We start from the raw sequence: 16,509 nt of genomic DNA, 5'->3' as shown, positions 1-16,509 counted from the left end.
TGTGCCCTTCTAAAGAGCAGCTGGAGGCCAGACAACATGGCCTGGAGCATCTTAAATTTTATCAGACACTTGTTTCAGCAGCTACATTGAGTCCCAGATCTTCAATGACTATGGGCAGAACTTGGACACTCAGCTCATGTACAAGACTAACTTTAGGTGACTTTCATCTGAAATCTGATTAATCCCATCCTAACTACACACTTGTCCTCTCCTCTTACTCCCTCTTTCCCATACTCACTAGGGATCATKAAACTGCTCAGTCTCTGTGAGGCAGGAACTGATTGCAGAGGTAAATAGCCCCTTCAGCACTCCTGGGAATGCAATGCTCTGAGACATTAGCAGGTTACTGCTGCTTAAAAAATCACTACAGCACTTTTTTGGTTTCATGCTCTGTTCACACCACATTCATGCCATGTTTCYGTGATTAGCAAGTGTGAAGCCATTTGACTTGAGTATACATCCCCAGAAGCATGTAGGAGATCAGCTCTTATGTAGGACCCCAACTTCAGACAAAAATCCATGAAAAAATGGTCAGTCACCTAAATAAAATATATGTTTGTATATTTTTGTTTGAGCATAATACATAGTGAAGGAGAAGTAAGCTAAGCTTTATTATCTCGCACGCGTAGTGAGTTAAGTCATCCCACAGAGACAGTTGCCACAGTTCAGCTAAAGTGTGGTAAGTGGTTAAACTGTGGTAGCTCTTACTGAGTCTAAGTGCTGAGTAGTGTTTTGCTGTGAGGTGAAGTAACAGCAAGGACAGAGGAGTTGGTGGAACATGGGTGTTACATTTCTGAGAGCCTGAGCCCATGCTGCTTGATCTAGCCTGCGGTTTCTTGATGTTCTTCTATATTACATTGTGCATTCAAGACACATTCAGGCCTTCTTTCTCCTTTATCAGCATCTGAACCTCTTACCTTTACCAAGACCACTCTCAACAGAGCTCATTACTCGTCAYGTTGACTGTTGCCCTTTCTTGCTCTTTCTGGGCTCCTACATCTGCTTGCCTCTGCTCTAATCAATTCAAAATGCAAGGGCTTTTGCTCTACTCAATGTTTCTTTCACATGTATTGCAATACAAATTCCCTGCCTCCTCCATAGCACTTTMAATGTTGTTGACTGATTTTTGAGGGCTTTTACATCCTTTCTTGCCTGATTTAATCACTACCTTACATGATTTAATCACTAACCGTTACTTATTCACCAGCGAAAAAGCTTCTTTCACAAAACTCCTTACTTATTAATTGCTCTTCATCTTCCTTTAAATCTTCAGGGAGAAAGCACTGTCAAAATGCCTACAGGAATATCCAGAAGAGGCAAAGGATAGAGGTGAGAGAGAAGGGATGGTAGACCATAATTTGATATTTCTATTACAATATATTTCAGTGATCCAGAACAATGACTTCATGCCTCTGTGTGAAACGATAAGTTTGCAAGCTCATTACAGTAGCTGGTGCTCTGCCTCTTCCTTTCATCCTGCTGTTTATCATATATTCACCTTTTTTGCATATTTTGTGACATTTCAGCCATCTCAGGGTGATATCACATCCTTTACAATATTGTCAACACTGGCACTTATATATGTCACCATAATACATATAAAAGCTAGAAACRTTGAAATCTGTGACCTGCCTGTTCCCAGGACACTGCAATACAGGGTAATGAAAGACATAGTGTGGCTGGATTCTCAGGAGATCATAAGAAACCAGGAAACATAACTTCCAAGAATAATTGAGCTGATGAAGGCAGGTGAAGAGATGAGCACTTTTTTGATGAAGAATTCTGTCAAAATTTGATTTTTTTCTCTGTATGTGGTTAAGATGAAATTTTATTTTCCAGTGAAGAAGAAACACTTTCTTTAATGTGTTTTAACTACATTTCTTTAAGGTGTTTGCCTACATTGGCATATATTTCACACAATGCAAATTTCTACTGTGTTCCAGCCCTGGGTATACATTTTGGTCAGATTCTCTATCAGTCTGAGCCAGCTCAGCTCTGATACAATCAGTTAAGCCATATCAGTTTACATAAGTGTAAAATTTGATCCAAAATTTCAGAGGATGAGCTGTRCCAAATACAATCCCTGTCACCAGTGCTATTGTATGCAGGGTTCAGAAATCACCAGTTACTTTTGCAACTTAAACTTGCTTCAGGCAGCAGACTAGCAACTGACTTGAAGTTTGCTGTCTGTGTATTACTACAAGAGTAGAAAAACCTAACCTGCATTGGGAGCAATTTTTTCTGCTTGCATAACCCACCTGCAGAAGCTAAGGCATTTTCCAAATATTTTATAACTAACGAATGAAGCATATCAAAACACATCCAATGCATCTTGCCATTTTGGACAGCTATTTGGCAACTGATTTTCAAGTGCTTTGGGGGAGGAAAAAGATGTACTGTTTCAGATGTACCGAGACACTGCCATGACAGGTCATGCATACTGTAAAAGCCATCCCCAGCTGGAAGAGCTTCAGTAGCTGCACAGCTAAGCACAGCCCCTGCTGACATGTTGCAGATCTTTGTGCCTGGCAGCARCTGGCTCAGGAGATACAGGTTTACGAGTTTTTTATCCTGGCTGAGTTCATGTTAGAGACGGTGGATACCCACGGCTTTAGGGCCCGGCAGCTCAGTTCCCATGGCTGCTTGGACCTCAGGGATTATGTGCTGCTGCTTTCACCTTAGGATCTTGAGACGTGCCAAAGGTAGAAATTCAGTTGGCATAAGTGACTTACTCCCTTAGACAATCTTAAACGTCCCACCAGCAGTGCTGTGGGCTTCCAGCAGGCTCTGAGGAAATACTGAGGAAAGCAGTAATAATTTTTAATTTGAGGGTTGACAATCTAACTTTAGGCCTGCAAGAACAAAGAGAGGACCCTGAACATGTTGAACCAGGGACATTAATTCTGAGCCACAGAAAAATAATAGTTTGACATTTTTAAGTGTCAATAGCCATAGCAGAAAGAGGGCTGAAGGGGACATAAGTAGAATATCTGACTGATTGCTCTAGTTTGCATATGCACAGTACTTCCTCCTAATTCCAGCTGCACATAYATTTTCTTCTGATCATAAGGTATTGAAGATGACTTGAAAGAAAACACCCACCAAACCCTCCCATCCCTCCTTGATGTGGTTAATGAGGTCATTAACAAGATGCATAAAAGACTTGCAAACAAGCCCTGAACTTTTATGCTGTGATGGCAATATYGGAATGCAGGGATGTGATGAGGAAGGCTAAGGCCCGTTTGGAATTAAATCTGGCAAGGCATGTCAAGGACAAAAGGGCTTCTTCAAAGACAGTAACAAAGGAACACTAGGGAAAATGTGGGCCCACTGCTGAATGGGATGGGTGCYGAGAGATACAGAGAAGGCAGAGTTACAGAATGCTGACTTTGCAGTCTTAGCAGTCTTTACTGCTGAGGCCAACCCTCAGGAATCCCAGAACCTGGAGACAAGAGAGAAAGTCTGGAGAAAGGAAGACTTTCCCTTGGCCAAGGAAGATTGAGTTAGAGATCATTCAGGCAAACTTGACCTCCACAAATCCATAGACCTTGATGGGATGTGCCCACAAGTGCTGAGGGAGCTGGCAGATGTTGTTGCCAGACCGCTCTCCAYCATCTTTGAAAAGAGAACTGGAGAGGTGCCTGAGGACTGGAAGAAAGCCAGTGTCACTCCAGTTTTCAAAAACGCAAGGAGAGGGATCCAAGAAATTACAGGCCAGTCAGCCTCACCTCCATCCSTGGAAAGGTGGTGGAACAGCTCATCCTGAATGTCATCTCTAAGCATTTGAAGGAAAAGATGATGATCAGTAGTCAGAATGGATTCACCAAGGAGAAATCCTGCTTAAACAATCTGATAGCCTTCTRGGGTGGAATGACTGGCAGAGTAGATGAGGGCAGAGCAGAGGATGTTGTGTACCTTGACTTCAGCAAGGCTTTTGACACTGTCTCCCATAACATGCTCACAGGTAAGCACTAAGGAAGTGTGGGTTAGACAGGTGGACAGTGAGGTGGATTGAGAGCTGGCTGAATGGCAGAGCTCAGAGAGTTGTCATCAGCAGTGTGGAGTCTAGTTGGAGGCCCGTGGCTAGCAGTGTCCCTGAGGGGTCAGTACTGGGTCCAGCCTCATTCAACTTCTTCATCAATGACCTGGATGAGGGGACRGAGTGCCTCCTCAGCAAGTTTGCTGATGATCCCAAGCTGGGAGGAGTGGCTGACAGACCTGAGGGCTGTGCTGCCATTCAGAGAGACCTGGACAGGCTGCAGAGCTGGGCAGAGAGGAACCTCCTGAGGTTCARCAASGGCAAGTGCAGAGTCCTGCACCTAGGGAGAAATAACCCCATGCACCAGGACAAGCTGGGGGCTGACCTGCTGGAGAGCAGCTCTGCAGAGAAGGACCTGGGAGTGCTGGTGGATGACAAGTTGACCATGAGCCAGCAATGTGCCCTTGTGGCCAAGAAGGCCAACGGTCTCCTGGGGTGCATTGGGAAGAGTGTTGCCAGCAKGTGGAGAGAGGTGATCCTGCCCCTCTCCTCAGCCCTGGGGAGGCCTCATCTCAAGTACTGGGTCCAGTTCTGRGCTCCCCACTACAAGAGAGACMTGGAGCTCCTGGAGAGAGTCTAGCATAGGGCTACGAAGATGATCAGAGGGCTGGAGCACCTGCCCTATGAGGAACGGCTGTGAGAGCTGGGCCTCTTCAGCCTGGAGAAGAGAAGACTGAGGGGGGATCTTATCAGTATATACAAATATCTTAAGAGAGAGTGTCAAGGAGATGGAGCCAGACTCTTTTCAGGGAGGCTCAGCAACAGGACAAGAGGCAACAGGCACAAACTGAAACATAGGAATTTCTGTCTGAATATGAGGAGGAATTTCTTCACTGTGAGAGTGACGGAGCACTGGCACAGGTTGCCCAGAGAGACGTGGAGTCTCCTTCTCCRGAGATATTCAGAACCCGCGTGGATGCAATCCTGTGTAATGTGCTCTAGGTGACCCTGCTTGAGCGGGGAGGTGGGACTAGATGATCTCCAGAGGTCCCTTCCAACCTCAACCATTCTGTGATTCTGTGTTTCTAGAGAGCCAATTTCCTTCCTTCCAGAATTTTACAGACTTCTCCTCAATGGGAATAAGCTTTGTTTGTCTAGTTCCTGAATTATTGTTGTGATGAAGCATAAAAACAGGAACCTCAAGACTGCAGTGCTATGGATATGCAATAATCAGTGCTTTCTGTAGATTAAACTATCTACAGTGTCACACCTTGGATGTACGTGGGAACTGAGTTCTGCCTTAGGAAAACATTGACCTTGTGGGTGTATGCAATTAAATTGAATGCACATACAAAAATATTGTATGTGTCTGGGAAGGTTTTTTATTTTACTCTTTTTGTTTTTTCAGCTGTTAGCATCAAAGGAAGCAGGATTAAAGGACAAACACATTTGCAAAAATTACCACTCATAACTCCTACACTTGAACATCATCTCCCTCCAGATCTCCAGCCCTGCCACTTATACCCTGCAGCCCTTTCTCATCACGGAGGAGGCCTTGCGCATTGCATGCACAACTTTGGCCTCTCCAAATCTGCAACTAATGACATAAAAATAACCCACACCGCCTGCACAGAGGCAAAGCATGTGGGAAGTATTAATGGCATCTGAACTGTCTTTACTCTCATTTAGGGAATTAGGATTTGCTCTAATTTTTCTTGGGGAAATAAATATGTAAGCGTTGTCCCCCAGTGAAGCTGTGCCAAGTGCRCAATGGCTTTGACATTGCTGTTGTGCACTCAGCTGCCACGTGAGTCACTGCCATCTCTTGACTCAGAGAAGTTTTCCTCTTTAAAAGCTGAAAAACAAKCATGAGGGGAGGGATGAAAGAGAGGGAAAGGTGGACTTTTTGTGCTTCTCTCAGAACTGAAATTAAAACTGTGCATTTTTGAAAGGACAGTGCTCCTTCCACCCACACTCCCTTTCTAATGAGCAACACTTTTTGTTGCTCATCGGATGTTCATTGAATCCTCTCTCTCTYCCCTTCTTCAGAAATGGAAGAAATAATAAGTTCAAGAAATGATGCAAATCATGCTTGGTAGATTTTCACAAATAATTTGCATCCTWTACTGAATTGTCTGAGCAGTTTCTCTATAAATCACTTTACTGAAGCAGTGACTGTAAACTTCTCAAAATCTCAAACCATATTTTATTGTGCATAACACTATAATAACAGATACAGAGATCATTTAAAGTTTCTRGCTTTGTCTGCATCCAGAAGCACGATTTCCAAGCAAAAGCTGAACAATATGCAGTTAGACTTTTGCTCTCAAGCCTCAAGCAAATCTCAGTATTTAAATTACTGAGCATTTATTACGGATCTTTCAAATAGTTTAAGTGAAAGAGTCATGTAGTAACCCAAAATACAAAAATCATCGTGAGAGGGCGTGTTTGAATTACCATACCTGTGAGAGGATGTGGCAATAGATTAAGTTCTCCATCTGAAGCTAGGCCAAGCCAAGAACAAAATGGAGGTATCCTTGCTTCTGCTGCCAAGTCTAGTTTAAAAAATCTGGATGCCAACTATGAGACAATCTGAGAGTCCAGATCCTTCTCTCTGAGACAGCCCTTGTAGTTCCTGTGTAAAAAGGAAAACTATGATGAACGAAGGAAAGGCTGTTCTGTCTTGAAAAATACTTGCTGGTCCAAAAGGACATAGATTTTCCTTCAATTCTGTGCCGTATCTTCCAGCCCTGTTTAGATGTTTTGGTAGTGCAATACTATATATGCTTAAATTCAGGCAATTAAATTGGTAGTCACTGTGATCCAATCTTGAATCCATTGACCCTAGTTGAAGACTTTTGATTTAATTGAATAGTTTGGGTTCTTCTCACCTCTGGGCCCCATTTCYCATATGCAGAAAGAGAATAATGACTGAATACACCTGTATTTKGTCAGCTGGCATTTTAGTCTGTGAATTGAATCCTCTCCTTCCATTAGATGTCCATTGCTCGTTAGGAACTGTTTGTCCTCATGGGTTTGTATARTGTCCAGAACAGAAAGACTCTGATCTTGATTGACATCCCTAGGATGGCAACTGGAGATCAGTCAGAACTGATAATCACTTTGTTACTCCCCTACAAGCACTCTCTCAGTGTAATTGTTATTCATGCATGTCCAATAGCTTCAAAACTATGCTGGAAATTTCCCTAAGCAGAAAAAAATTGAAAAAAAAATCCCTGTGGTGAGCACTATCATAATGTAGATTTCTAGATGCTTTGTTCAAGTTTGTGTATTCCATCACTAAGTGAATATATTTCACTGAAAAATATATGGAAGTTTAGCACATCAGTTACTTTTTCTTTTGTCTTGATGGGGGAAAAATGCTTCAGTCTTTTAGTCTATGCTGCTTCTTCTTATTGATAAATGTCCTCTATATTTCCATACTTTAGTGGGATGTTCTGTATCATGATGAATAGCTTTTTTTCTGTCCAGAATCAATTCAAGCCTTTTCCATCCCAGTGCTTGAATTCTTGGGACGATATTCTGATTTCTGTAGGCCTGTTCCTTGCTACGCCACTGAATCAGCATTCACACTGAAATCAATATTGATTTACATTTTAGTCTCRTCTAGATACTCAGAGCACCAACTTTTCAATGATTAGTTAAAGGACTTTGTGCTAAATACATTTTTGGAAGACTCTTGAGTCTAGTGACATAAATTCTGAAAAAATATTATGAACTTCTGACATGTGCATCAACCATGCAATATGTTAAGACTCTTCCATCCTTTTAAAGTACATTGATTTTGATTACCAATATTATTTTCCTTCTTGCTTTTATTCTCTCCATTTTTTCTCCTTTTTTCTCTCTTCCAATTTGTTTTGTAAGACTCTTTCCCAGGATTCTAGATTGTCATTTTCCTGCAACTGGCTAAYAACATGAACTCTTCCTGCTTTTGTCAGCACACACAGCAAAAAGGCTTTGAAGTCCTAGAAGAAAGACAACCAATCATATTTAATTTTTATAAATTGGTTTTCTGGCTTCTGTAAGCCAGTCCAGAATAATTGGGTCTTATACAGTAGAAATAACTAATAARTGGTATAAAGGAAATAATCTTCCCCACAAATACAAATTAAAAAAATATATTCCAAGMGGTAATTAAAGAAAAGAAAATAATTTGAAAACCCATGCAATCTAGGTATTGCCCTGCTGCTCTCAGGTTACTATTCCAAAACAAATTAACTCAGAAGCCAGAGAAAACATACACTCCAGTGATTTCTAATTATATCTAACTTCTATTAATATCTTGAACCCCTTTGATCTCGACTTATCTTTGCAGCATAAAATGGGATTTGTCTGAGTAAACTCAGCCATCTGTATTGTTGATGTACATGAACCAACCTCTGAATTCTCCCTTCATCAAATTGGGCATTGGCCAGGAGCTGGGAACCAAGACAGTTTCATGAACCAGCTCCAGAAGAAAGAAAAATGAAACACTGAATTTTTGAGGAAACTAATTGAAATATTATTTAAGAAGTACAGCAAAGTATTACAAATCCAAAGAAATACATAGGCAGTATATCTTTTATAAAGGAAGAAAGAATACTGAGATTTTAAGAAGTTTTAAGATATTATAAAAGCCAGTAGGCCAGCCTACATGGGATCAATCTTCTCCGTGGTTCAGAGGTTAGACTATGATGATGCCAAGGTCTCCATGTATCTGCAAGTGGGAACCTGAACAAAAACAAGAATCCTAGATGGAGGAACAGCTGAATGAAGACACCTTCTTTCCTTATCTAGTTGATATATGACTATAAATATGACAAGTGGCTATGTAGAATTTTTCACTTTGTTACTGAACAGAYCAGGTTAAGTTTTAGCCTGATTTTTATGTTCTGGGGTTTTGGARCCAATCTGATATTGTCCTGTGATCAATTTTTAACTGTGGTGCTGCAAAGTTCATTGCTTCTAAAGYCTCTTGCCTGCAATCATTTCTTTTTATTATTCTTTCCTTGATGTGGATTTTTTTAGCCTTAACTTAGAAAGAAGAACATAGAAAGCATTTTAAGRGCTACTCAATGGCCTACCACAGTCTGTTAGCTTTATTGCATACCATCTAGTGTTCTTGACATACATGGCCTACCTATGGTCTAGATTAGGAGTAGTTTCCACTCTGGTTTTGCATATGATGTGCCAGTGCTTCATGAAATTTGGCTTCTACATACTGCTTATAGAGCTACAGTAGTCAGTGGAGAGAAATAGACACTTCCCAGGGTATGAGATATTTCATCCTTTGGTAGGCATCTAATATAAGGTGGATAAGTTAAAGGCTGGTTTCTTTTTCATTGACTGAGGTTAGAAGGGAGGTGCAAGAGAATAAATACTGGAGAGAATAGACAGGATCTGTGATCAAGTCTTTCCATACCATGTCCAACTCATTCAAAAAAAATGACACAACCAGTACACTGCCAGGTCTTGCTCCAGGTAGCACTCAGGCATCCCTGGAAGCTTGTTCTTCCTCCACGCATGCTGGTCACAGAATTTCCCTTAGCTCAAAACTGAGTGACACCARTGTGGCACCTTCTTAAACCCTACTGAGGAGACTGGAGTTCAAAGTATTTAGGAAATGGCTCATGGTCCTGCCATTGTGGCTGGCTCCATGTTCACAGACTGAGGCAGGGCAGTATGCAAWTTTTCAAGGATCTTTTGGGGGTTATCCAAGAGGAATGAATTAAATACCATTTATTCTTTAAGCAACCTTATTGCTCAAGCCTCATGGCCTYATTAGCAATCCTTTTTCCTCATGTCCTCAGACCTGCCATGACTCCACAAAAGTRCTTTTCTACTAGGTTCCTTGCCTTGTTTGATTAATCTCTTTGCGTAAAGCTGAAAAAGTAGGCTCTTGCTGTCRGTAGCTTTAAGACATGAGATTGATTTGTTCTCTATTAAAAATGAAGTGTAACAAAAAAAATCCAGCTGTTTGTGCTGCGTATCTTAAATGTTCCTAGCTTCAAGCTCATCGTCAAGAATAAGCCTGGAGGTGAAGCAATCTAAGGGAAAACATGGTTTTATAATGCTATTTATATTAAATAATRTTGACTATTTTGCTCCTTTAAGGCACAGGATAAGTCTTTATATATAGACCTTTATAATTAGATCCCACAAGAAAGGATGCTGCTAAGGTGCAATGTTAATGGATGATGAGACCAAGTGAATAACTGGTCAAAACTTGAATTTTCATTTTGGAGAAATGATTCCATTTTTTCTTATTTTGAAAAAAAAGAAGGAGCCACAGAAAAGGAAAAGAGCAGTAAGACAAGCTTCTAACAGTCTCTGATCTCAATGGGAGGTAGGTGTCAGGATGCTTTTTTCACCTGAGCCTCAAAGCCTTATCCTACATCATGTTGAGAGCCCATGGCTAAGCTGGGAATTGAGTGCAGGCAATCTTAGAAGCCATGATCTGCCATCCAAGGACAACATGCTGATCCTTGCACAGTCTTTTCACTATTGATTTGTAAATGCACCTATCTGAGGTTTCCTTATATCTGTATGTACAGCATCTATGGTTGCCTTGAATCTGGCTGTGCTTCTATGTCTAGCTGGAATACAAAGACTAATTAGGATTTTTTCTTATACCTACTGTGTTAAAAAACACATAGGAAAAAAGCAAGGAAGAAGTCTATACTACATTCAAACTCTAATAAAAGTCACTTTTGATATACAACAGCAGTCGGCCTGGAAAAGGATGACTGTGTTTCGGGATGCTGGGATATAGCTAATTGTCAGCTCACCTGGGCTTCCAGGCTGCTTAAGAGCGTAAGCAGTTGCTTAGGCAAAGCAGCCCATTAAAGTCAGTTCTGTCTAACACATCAACACATGCTCAGGAGATTTGTCATGYAAGGGCTTCAAGGCAGTATCCCTTGGGACTCAACAGAGAATCTGTCTCAGAGGGAGCTGATCCTTTAGGTTACCAAGAAGTTGCACCTGTACACTGAAAGTGAACACTTACTCAACTGCTTTGTTACACACCTTTTTGAAAGACATGTACCCTCTAAAATCCTCATTTGTTTGAATCTCTTCATTGTTTCCATTGCTGTTCAGTCATCTGCCTGTAAACTTGTTTTTGGAAGTCTTGCTGAGGTCTGAAAACTGCTTTCTTTTTCTCTCTTTATAATAAATGACTAAAATATAGTAATTTGGGRATCTGCTTCAGCGACAGGTTCTTGGTGAGAAGACTCATCTGCATATAGCCTCCCAAGGAAAGAGATRGTATCGCTAAAGGAACAGAGCAGCCACCCATGTTCTCTTTGGYTTTGCAGTTTGTACAGTTTTGTCTCTGTTTGTGGTTTTTACTAGTGAACTAGGTAGAAGTTTGTTCTTGTTATTTCATTCACAAGGATGAAACTCACTTTAACATTTTAGAAGTCAGATGTGTAGGCTCAGGTAGCTGTTTGAGCTCCCTCTGTAGTCAGTAGACAGGGACCTCAGCCCTTTCACAGGTCCTACGTAAACGTGGACTTACCAGCACCGAGATGCCTTTCTGGTACGTATCAGTTTCAGCAAAACTTTAATTGAGAATGGTTACTGAGATTCAAGGTGCAAATTTCTAGTCAGCATTAGAGAGGTAAGGAAGCAAAGCATTAGCTTATTATGCAGTGACAAGACGATCAGAGGACTCATGGGAGGTTGGAGGAAGCCACGTAAAAAAATCTGTCCCAGTGAACTACATAATCTCTGAAGGCAAAGAACTCCATCCCCAAATCAGAAGGCAGGATGTCTTTTAGGACAAATGGGRGGAATAACAAAATTTAAATATAGGTCTCCACCATCTTTTATAGGATCCTTGAAGGGCAGCCTACTGATTGAGCCTTTAGTCTTAAGGAAAACTTGGAAATATTGTGGTTTTGTTCCAATACACAAAGTTAAAAAAGTTTTGACATCACAAACAATGACATGAGGTGAAGAAACTCATTCCAGCCCACATCCACAGGGGATCTTAAAAGCTATACGCAATACTGATACATAAAGTTTTAGCTTTATAGTACGAAACAGTGTATATACAGTTGATATAAGCAATTTCATGTAACGTTTATATTACCTTTAGATATTCATAGTGTAGATGTGAGCTAATCATCTCACATCTCATCTAAAAAGCCAAGAATCTCTTTGCAGTCAATGGGGGGAAAAAGGCATTTTTAGGGYACAATTAATTTGATGAATTTTGCAACATGCTTTAGAGTGAGATGAAGTGCCTATTTGTCTCTAGTGGCTTTGTGGGAGCCTATGGGGACTCATTCAAGTGTGCAAATCTACACTGAAAAAGTCTACATTTGGTCTGAAAAATCACCTCCTTAGTGTCKATAATATAGAGGAATGCCAAGTTCTAAAGAAAGCCTCTAACTATTTTTATTTTACTTTATAAGGGAAGTTTCTCTTAATGAATTCCCATTTCAAATCTAATCCCCTGGCTTCTTGTTTAGAAAGATTTCTTTAGRTAGGCTCTTGTAACATTAATGTTCCAGTCTAGGACTGCTATCTTATAAAGTCTCTAGCTATCCACAGTATAGATATCCTTCATGAATAAGGCACTCGCAACATTTCCCTCGTGTCTTTGTTTCTCCACTGCTTTCTTATTTGTGTCAAGCCCTGAAAATCTGAGGAGGCAAATTTCCATTGCCTGCTATTGGCGTGGGTTTCTGCTGGCCAGACCATCGTGATAGTTTTTCTCTCACTGGACATTGGACAAGATGTGGGCTCTGCACTACAGCTGGTGAGTTGGCCATTTCCTCATGGATGCTGTGAGATTTTATTTATGCTAAAGGAAGCTGTAGTCCCTCTTTTTTTTACATACGAGTAGTAAGTGAACCAGATTCAGCCTGGATGCTGATACTTACATCAGTGAAGCATCTRGGGACTTTGGGCAGCGTGGACTCAGTAGTCACCATGCAGACACACAGAATAACAGAGTCTTTGTGCTGCAYGATTTAGAGCAGAATACACATTCTGAGCGAGAAAGGACAGGAAATGATCAAGGAAATGATCACTAGCTTATTTGTTTAGATGATTTTTGTTTTCTTTTCAAGGCCCTATTTACTAAGGTGAGCAATTCTACAGGACGTGTAACTACCCTCTTCCCCCTTGGCATTAYTTTCTGTAGGACATGATGAAAGCAAGCTTAAATGCTTTAGACTGTATTAAGAAAAGGACTATGAGAAGCAGAAGACYCTGACTTGGACTGAGCTGCTTAAGCACGTGAAGTTCGTCTCTTCATAGGTACCCCAGGCATATCTGAGACATCTGCATGGGGCTGGCAAGGAAGACACAGGACCTATAGGAGACCTGTGAATTTCTGGAAAGGCAGCTGGAGCCACGTGAGTTACTCTAAGACTCCTAAAATGGCCCTAGAGACACAGGGAAGAAAACAAATTCCACCGCTGTTGTATTGCCTGGCTGTTTGCACAATTCCAGTTCAGCAGCATCACAACGTAGGTCACTAGTCTGCCCCAGAAACTTCAGCAGAGTAAACAGAGATTTCTTCCTTGCCTTCCTCCTCAGAAACTGCAGCACCATATTAATATCGCATTTAAATTCCCTTTGTGTCAAATAATGACAAAGCCGCTCACAACTCAGGAAATTTACATTCTAGTTTATTCTGAAGTGTACCATCACTCAGGGGAAATCATGCCTGGACATGCTTTAAACTCCCAGAGGTAGCGACTGCACAGAACGAAGGGGTCTGCTCTAGACGGGGTCTTCACAAGGAGCAATGATCAGTCACCACAGTCCTAGCAGTTTCTTTGACCTGTGCTGGCCTATTTGACCACTGGCCTTATTTGACCTATTCCATGAAAATTACCTTCATGGCAATATTATATGTTCCTCAGAACCTCTTTCTCAATACTGTCTTCTGTTTAATGCTAGCTGCAGTTACAGTGTTTACTTTGCCATACTCTTTTCATTAGAGATGAAAAAAATACGTGCTGCCTTGATCAAACATTTCTGGTGCAATAAAATGGTGACATAGAGTGCTGTGTGATAAAAAGGTGACAAGGATTCTTGTATTTTTAATACGTCCTTTGTATGTCGTCTTTGCCGCTGCCRGTTCTGGAATGGATAACAACTATTGAGACAAATAATGTCCAYAGCAGTGTCTGATTATTAAGTATTTGATCTATAAAATGAAAGACATCCCTCTTCAGAAGCTGAGCTGCAAGCACAAGGGGACACGTCCTGTCTCACCCTATGTGCTTGCAGTGCACTTGGTATGCCTGCAGTGTACGTAATTAATAGCAATGACAAGTTAGTACGTGATTAGTACTAAAAATAATAAAGGGGGCCAGCTCGCTCATAGTTCAAAACAGAGCTCTTTTGAAATTAGGGATGAATTTTTTAATTCTGTTGTCCTTGAGGGGAATCCTGACTGACATCAAGGCACAGTTTTTGGTATTTTAAGAAAGACACTTCCTCACATATGTGCTATGGGTTAAGTGAGGAAGTGTTTTTGGTGGGGAGGAAGGTGAGAAGCATCTGAAGYGCTTTCGGAAGGAAGACATATGCCGTAGGAGGTGGTAGGAAGAGAGGGAAGAGTTACTGCAAAAGCCCAAGGGAAGTTAATTCCTGTCTTAGAAGAAAGAAGCATTAGAAACCCGTTTGACTATCTGTAACCGTTTTCTGGTGAAACARAACCTTGGATGGTGTTTGAGCTGCGCAGACCTGCTCTGGGTCATACCTCGACTATTTGGAAGGAAACTGTTACAGCACTTATGTGTGAATGGAGCTGAGGGTCCCCTTTGTGAAATCTCACGGGAAAAAATGTTAATGAAGGTGWCTTTGGTCCTGGAAAATCCAACCCTCTGATAACACTTTAAAAACAMGATTACAGCTCTGCCTGACTTCATATCCTCAAATGACCTTCAGCTTCCCCATCAAATTAGGACTATATTAATAAATATGTAGGTATGGTATAACATTAGACATCTATCTTTAAAGATGGGAATATTGACTGAAGATAGCAGATCAAAGGCTGAGGGGAGAACAGTTTTTACTGAACTTAGGAAGCTTATATATTGCTCCCAGGGGAAGAGGCTGCCAATCCTAATTTATTTGTCATTTAATTCCTGMTGATATAATGACAAATAGTTTCATTTAATTGTGTCACCTCTGGCTTATGTGTGCCACAAAAAGAACTTTTCATTTTAACAGTCGGTGACAAAAGAGTAAGAGTTTTGAGTGATAATGTCAGGGAAGCTTGCAAAGACACACGAACTGTGGGAGGTCATCCTTTATATTATGCTGAAATTATACTAGATGGGAYGGTAGGCTTGCAGTTTTAGAAAGAGTTTCTTTCCAAAAAAACACGATGCCTTTAGAACTGAATTTAACTAAGCCATTATAAGCATTTATGTGATTTTCTGAACTCAAAAATAGTTGCTTTCAACAAAAATGGAAATAATAACTTCAGAGATTAATTGCTTGGTAATATGCACTGGCACGTAGTAATGGCATCCGTATCTAATGGAAATACATTGAAAATGGGCCTTTGTATATTAATTTGGCCAAAATAAACAAATAGGAAACAATCTAGATTCCTCTCTAAAGTTAAGAGAAGAAATGAAAATTAKTGTATAGAGAGATTATCTCTGGCAAACTTTTCTCTCCTTGTTTTCTCTCTCAGAAGATTRCATTTGGTACATGGTCTTTCAGCATTAACCTGCTTCTTCTATTGTAACTGCTTATGATAGGTGTTAGAAACTCTGCAGCAAAAAAGTCCCTGCAGTACCAGCATGTTGCATCTGCTATAAACATCCTGCTGCAGCATAGAAGGCAGTTTACACTTTTTTCCAGCTTCTCCCAGTAGTACACGCAATCTGAATGCCCTGTTCTGAGCTGATACATCCTTCTCCCTGCACGAGAGCTTCCCCCTCGCGTAAGGACATCAGGATACCTGTGCCACCACGCAGCCATTTATGCAGCGAGTGTGAGGAAYGGGCCCAATACCCTACCTGTCGGTATCACTTCTCATTGGTGGAGTATGGCTCTAAATCTGGGTTGTAAATTGGGTTCTTTGCTCTGAATGGATGCAAAGGTGGTTTATCTGGATCATCTTTTTGAACTACTTAGCTTGCAATTGCAATAAAAAATGTTAAGGTTTCTAAGATCACATTTTTTGTTTTAAAAGAAGAGTTTTCAAAAAAAAAGTATTTTTTTCATGCAACATTATTCATCTTTTGCTTTCTCCCTAGAATTCAGATATTTTCCAGCAGAAAATATATTGCTGGGAACACAGAGCAGCTGTAATTCAAACCTTTGGAAAAAAACCCTTTGTACTTTAGTAGACTGTAAGGTAGTCTGCATGACTGTTTGAGCAGTGATTGGCTGAGAAAAAAGAGAGTTATAGAGGCACTACAAAGAATGTCTTATCAAGATTCATGTATTGACGTGGCTGGGTGCCAGCTCTGCAAKCCATTGCACATTGCAAACAGGCCCTGTTTCTGTAAGCATGAGAATGGAGAATCTTTAGGGGAGAATCT

Source organism: Rhea americana, unplaced genomic scaffold (genome assembly GCF_003343005.1).
Source record: "Rhea americana isolate MKP2758 unplaced genomic scaffold, rheAme1 scaffold_41, whole genome shotgun sequence".
Lineage (NCBI taxonomy): Eukaryota > Metazoa > Chordata > Aves > Rheiformes > Rheidae > Rhea > Rhea americana.
The sequence above is the reverse complement of the archived record's forward strand: the minus strand, read 5'-3'. Positions refer to the sequence as shown.